The sequence below is a fragment of the Balaenoptera ricei genome, chromosome 17 (genome assembly GCF_028023285.1).
Source record: "Balaenoptera ricei isolate mBalRic1 chromosome 17, mBalRic1.hap2, whole genome shotgun sequence".
Taxonomy (NCBI): Eukaryota; Metazoa; Chordata; class Mammalia; order Artiodactyla; family Balaenopteridae; genus Balaenoptera; species Balaenoptera ricei.
In genome coordinates, this window is record NC_082655.1 from 27,781,287 (window position 1) to 27,788,130 (window position 6,844).

General features: G+C 36.6%; 1 pseudogene; it reads right to left on the minus strand.

Annotated features, from left to right (window-relative positions):
- Positions 1-5,110: 5,110 nt before the first annotated feature.
- Positions 5,111-6,136, minus strand: LOC132351622 (dnaJ homolog subfamily A member 1-like; annotated as a pseudogene).
- Between the last annotated feature and the right edge of the window lie 708 nt (positions 6,137-6,844).

The following is a 6,844-nucleotide window of genomic DNA, read 5'->3' on the forward strand; positions in this document are numbered from 1 at the left end:
AGCGCATATTATTCTTTCACACAAAGATTAAGAACAAAAGTTCAAACCCGCACTTTGGAGTCTAACATTTATCAGCTTACAGACTTTACATACGCAATTTATTCTCTTTCTTAAATCACCTTTATACATTGATGGAATTATGTCAGCTATTGGTGAATGCAGAAAACGTTTAATGAAAGGTCATGGCCATGATTAGAGAATCACTGCTCTAAAGGGCACTGAATGAAATTTCATGTTATATTCTGTGGAAGATTAATTTAAATGACTTTCTCTAATGCCAAACATATTTTTATTTTCCTATTGATACCCTATGAGCTTTACTGAACTGCATGCTGTTATGAAAGACAAATCAGAACAGTTCTGTGATGGAGAAAATAATGTTAGAGATGGCAACAGTCAACTTCAATTTACAAGACTCTTACAACGATTCAGTGTATGGCATCTATAAAAATAAACTACAGAAAATGAATACACAAATTACTTAGTGCTGTAGAACCGTCATGTTGTATCCTTTGGTTGTATTCTAAAACAAGGTTTTTGAATTTTTACCTACACACGCACACACCAACTCCAAATGGTAATTTAATGTTTGTTAGGTAGTACACTCTGTTAATCCTTAACAAATATATACTCTATTGGGAAAAATAAAAGACTTGTAATATTTATATGGCAATAAAAGGAAGAAATAAACCTATGGTGTATTTTTTTAAATCACAAAATAGGTATAGCTGTTGGCCAAGTGAATGGTAGAGGTATAAACCGTTGTGGGACCTGATAGAATAGGTCACAAGGAGAGGGGGTTTAAACGGAGACTGAAGGTAAAGAAAGCTTAAGGAGTATCTTCCGAAGTAAGAAATACAAAAAGACAAAAACACAGAGGTGGAAGAGTAGGATGTTTAGAGAACAGCAATTATATAGGACTGGAGTTGAGCGTAATGACCAAAATTTGGTCAATATTATAGCTTAATTTGGATTTTATTTTAAAGGAAAGCAATAATAATATTTGAGTTGAGAGTTGAAAGCTGTGTTTCAGGAAGACAATTCTTTTTGTAGGGAACTAGATATTCATCCACCTGTCGACTGAAAAAAATGCACAACCTAAAATTTGGCGGATGTTCTGAGACCTTAAGCCCAGAAGACAGCCTCTCAAATAGCTCTGAGGGACTGCTCCAAAGAGGTAAGGGAGAGGCCAGGATATATAGGGTTTTTGCAACAAAGACCAAGGTAGTTGGAACGTCAAAAGATTATTGTTAATTAAAGAAAACCAGATACCGTGAGTGAATGAATTTATTTCTTGTCTATGTATAAGGGAAGATACAAGAGTCTGGGCTCATTGAAATCATTCCTTTGACATGCACCTTAACTATCTAGGTCCAGTATCCTGTTCCTTCCCTCAGGGTGCACTGCTGGGGGTGGTGCACCATTGGTGGTAGTGACTGATGGCTTGGTGACCTCAGCATCCTTTGTTTTCTGATAAGGCAGGGAACGTTTTGTCTTTCACACACCTACAAAGCAGATGATTTGGGCAAATTCCTTGATCTTGCTTTGTTTCAATTTCTTTAACTATAAAGTGATATATGAATATTATGTACTATATAAGGCCATTGTATGGAACAGATTAGAAAATCTTTATAAAACACTTAGAAGGCTGTCTGGCACATTATGAGCTCCCAATAGTTTCAACAGTTTTTATTATTACTGCTGCTGTTTTTGTTGATGGTGGCAGTGAAAATTTTTTTTTAAAATGCAGAGGCAAAAAGAGTAGTTGGAAGAACATTTATTCAGTAATCTAAGAAGGATGTAGTAAGATTATGAGGTAAAGTAATAGTGGTGACTGTAAGATAATAAAGATGTGTTGTTTTAATCCACTAAATTAGTAGTAATTTGCTATGACAACAATAGGAAACTAATATAGATGTTGATATCCAGAAGTGGGATGCTGCGGTAGAAAGTACCTACAAATGTGGAAGTGCCTTTACAATTAAGCAATGGGAAGAAGCTGGAAGAATTCTGAGGAGCATGATTTTAAAAGCCTAGTTTGCCTTGAACAGACTGTTAGTAGAAATATGAATGTTAACAACTGCTGATAAGAGCACTGAGGAAAAGAGTATGCTTTCTTAGAGAATGCTTAAATCATCATAAACAGACCTCTACCTGATTCAGATGCTTTAGGTAACGAGCTTTGGAACTTCTCATCTGATAATTTAGATAAGATGTTGAACTTTGAGTTGATGCTGTAATGAGTTGAGACTTTTAGGGATGTTGCAATAGAGTGAATGCATTTTGCGTGTGGTAAAAATGTGAAATTTTGGGGTCAGATGGGGGACTCTGATAGGTAGGATAAAGGCCCCCAATGATGTCCATGTCTAATGGATGTGTTACCTTATGTGGCAAAAAGAACTTTGCAGATGTTTAAATTACACATCTTGAGATAGGGAGATTATTCTGGATAATTTGGGTCGCCCTACAGGGTTCCTTATAAAAGTGAAAGGAGGTAGGACTATCAAGGTCAGGAGAGAGATTTAAATATCTTACTTGCTGGCTTTAAGAGAGAAGAATGAGCCATGAGCCAAAGACTCTAAACAGCCACTAGAAAGGGGAAAATTAAAGAAAGCTGACTCTTCCCTAGAGCCTCCAGAAGGAACGTAGCCCTTCTGACACCTCTATTTTAGCCCAGTAAGACCCACTGCAGACTTCTGACATCCACAACTGTAAGATGATAAATTTGTGTTGTTTAAAACCTTAATACATGGTGAGAATTGAAAAGAAGAAAATATTATGAAGAATCAGCAAAACTTGGTGACTGATTTGGTATTGAGAGTGGAAACAAATGAAGACATTGATAATGTTCCCATCATTTCAGGCCAGAGTGGGAGAGTAATGTCTCCTTTCAGAGACATTTGTTAATTAAAATATTTTATTATTTGAAAAAGCCCTTCACCATTCTCATTGCATAATGAAATTCCACTCTCTATTTTGTCTCAGTTATAACTGCCTTGATTAATTTTGGTGTTATCACACTTATGCTAATATCCCATCTTTATAAAATACCATTGAACCTGTGACTGTTTACATTATGATGTAGGGATTCACTTCTGTGTAGAAAATGAGGCTCATAACAGCAGGCACATTGCCCTCTAACTCTACAAGGCAAAACTGAATAAAATAAAGCTTGAAGTGAAGAAAAATTAGAATTTTTATTCAGTTCCCAAATGCAGTGTGCCTTTCATCACAGAAGAACAGAGCTTTAGAAAGGACAGAAAGAATGTCTCCCCATGTCTGACCCACAGTTCTGTACATATGCTAATCAGCCTTATAAGAGGAGCTTGTTTCTCCATTTCAGGAAACATCTTTTCTACGTTTTCCAAAAGAAGTGATTTTATAAATATTTTTTAAGTTGGTGTAGCATACTACCTCAGTCAATAGCCCTCTACTTCACCACTGATGAAAGTTATACAAAGATTAAGGAAAAAAACTCCAGATGAATTACAAAGTAGAAACCTATACATACTTTGGTGTTTGTGCTCCCTCCAGGATGTATAATTCCTTCCCACCACCTTGCTGTTGCATGAGACGCCCTACCACGTGTGATTTTCTTGGATATAGTTAGTCAATAATTCCAAGTATATTTTGCATTATTGTTTCCTACTTAGGAGCCATGATGTAATTTTGACCTGTACCTAAGCTTATCTTCTTTCCAGTAAAGTAATAGGACAAGGTCTTTGAAATTTCACTTATACAGACATATGTACACAAACTTCAAATAGTTATTTAATGTACGACAGTCAAGACACTGTTAATCCTTAAGAAATTTACAGTGCAGTTGCTCTTTGTTGCTTCTGGGTAATAATGGCTTAATTGAGTAATAATCTTGTTTACTTTCCCACTCAATATAAAAAATACCTTTTGTGATTGATTAAATTCCAAGGCAAAGACATCTTAACCAATTGTGAATATAGTTAATGGAGTTTAATAGATTTAATTGTAAACATTAGTGGTTTTAAATTATAGAGCCAACTTTAAAAGGCAGTATGAGGTTTAGGGAAAAAAGAAATCATGCCTGCAAACTTCACACCAGACTCGATGTGAATCTCAGCTTTGTCTGTCCTACTAGTGTTAACCTGGACAAGTTAGTGAAACTCTTTGGGTCTCAGTATTCTTTTTTTTTTTTTTTTTCATGCTTTGTCATCAGCCTATTAAGGAGACATTCATACATTTCAAGAATTGCTTGAATTCTGATATTCAGATTTAAGCTTGTGAACATATGACTTTAAACATACAATTAAAGCTATTCATAATTTGCTATACTATTGACATTAAATTACAGTTACTTTGGAGCATAAGTTAAATGGTTTAAAGTAAGCCTATAACATACCTGCAAAACACCTTCCTAACTCATACATGCAAATTGCTTCTCCATGTAAAGGTCTCATCACTCTAACCTCTAAGTTACCCTGCTCCAGAAGTCACTACTCCAAGGCTTACTGTGGTCCAAAGAGAAGGAGAAAAAAAAAAAAGTAACCAGGACCAATAGCTAGATATATTAAAAAAAAGATGGCACAGCAGAAGGGAATGCAATTCTACAAGTGCAAGCCCTCAAGAAGCAGCATGTTATATGATAAACCCCTTCTTTAGAAAGGTATCATTTCTTTCACTGATACCACAGGCTAAATTAAATTATATAGCATGCCATCTTCAAGTAACAGTTGAGGCAATAGAATAAATGCAGAGGCATCACAATGAATCCCACTTAATACCACTATACAGACCAACACTTTTCTACAAATTCTTTGACTGCCAGTTAAATACAGTTTTAACTTCATAGCTTAACAATTAAGGGTCATACACTGAAGTCAGTACATACACCTGGCATTTCAGTCTAAGCTATTCCATGTACATAGCTGGAATCAATTACAAAGTATGGTCTAACAAATGCTAGGGGAAATTTTTTTAAGGAGTTTTTACAAGTATTAAACTTATCTTGTGCACTGAAGTCATCATACATACAGGGCAAAGTCAGAGCTTTTATATTTGAGTTTATTCTTCATTTAACTTTTAAAACACTACTATAGTTGAATATTAAAACAAACAATAGAAAGTAGTGAGCATATTATGATTATAGTCCTTCACTCAATCACTACTGCAAATAAAATGCCGGCAGTGAGTGTTATTCACTGGCCCCATTAGGAGATCTGACACTGAACCACCCGGAGAATGATGTTCATCATGCTCGTATGCTTCTCCATTGTAATGGCGCCATCTTTCCTGATTTGGATCAAAGTCCACTAGTTCTACCTGGTCCATTTCATCAGTCTCTTCTACTTCCTTCCTCTCAGGTAGGAGTTTTTCCAGCAAAGAGAGTTTATCAGGGGAGAGAAAGCCATTCTCAGGAAGGTTTACCTTAAATTCAATGATTAGGCGATCCTTTTCATATAGACTACGATAAATCAGCATGCCTTCATTTAGGACACACTTGATATCTCCATGCTTGACAATCTGACCTGGATGAGAAGTGATGACTATAGTTCGGTTGTCAAGAGTAGATATTGGCTTTTGGAAGCCACACAATGCCTCAACCAGCTGTATGTCCATACACATGAAAAGGTCTTCTCCTCGTCAAGTAAAAACAGCATGGTCCTTCTAATCTAAAACAATGATAATATCTCCTGGCTCCAGTCCTGGTTCTTGGTCTCCTTCACCATGGAATGTTATCTTCTGGGCATCTTTCATGCCTTTGTCAATATGAACTTCTAGAATTTTCTTCTCTCAAACTATCTTCCTTCCATTGCAGCTTTTACGTCTATCTTTAGGACTGATCCACTCCCCATGGCCCTGGCACTGCACCCAGACAGACTGAATTTGCTGAACCATTCCAGGTCCTATTTGATGAATTCTTATTTGCATTCCAGTACCTCGGCTATTGGGACAGCACTACCACTCCTTTCTTACCACCTCGGCCTTCACATTTGTCACAAATCACATTTTTTTGCAGAGCTAGTTTTCTTGTTGCACCATTATATAAATCTTCTAAGGTTACTGTGAGTTGATGCACAACATTTTTACCTCTTCTTTCTCTCTGCATCCTGCCTCTTCCTCCAAAAAACATATCAAAGAGGTCCATGGAGGAGCCAAAACCACCACCAGCTCCACCTTCTTTAATTGCCTGCTCTCCTTTGTCATATAATTCCCTTTTCTTTGCATCTGAGAGCACTTCGTAAGCTTGAGAAATCTGTTTAAACTTCTCTCCTTCATTTGGATTCCTATCAGGGTGGTACTTCAAGGCGAGTTTCCTGTAAGCCTTTTTCAATTCTTCTTGGGTGGCATTGGGTTTGACCCCCAAAACATCATAATAAGTGGTTTCTTTCAGTATTTCCTACAGCTGGTGAGCGGGCTGATTCCGGTGTAGGGGAGCGGGAAGGAGCGCGTTGCTGTGCTCAGCTCGGGCAGCTGCCGCTCCTCCGCCTTTTCATCAAGCGTTCTGGAAAGTTCCCGGTCTCAATATTCTTATATGTAAAATTTAAATAATAATACCTACCTTGCAGGATTATTTTGAGGATCGGCAATATCATATTGTGCATATAACATAATAGCACATAGTAAGTATTCAGCAAATGATGTTTGTCATGTAGATAAAATTCTTCCCCACAATAAGTCATCTGAGCAATGATTACAGAACATTTTTACCTTTGATTTAAAATTTCACAGGTATATTGGACATGAAATGAAAAAGTGCTAAATTCAATTTTGATGGTTCCTATCTGGTGCTATTAATCCAGAGTCTATAATCATTCACGAAATTTTTCACATTAGTAAAGAAATATCATTCCTTTCCCCATCTAGGATT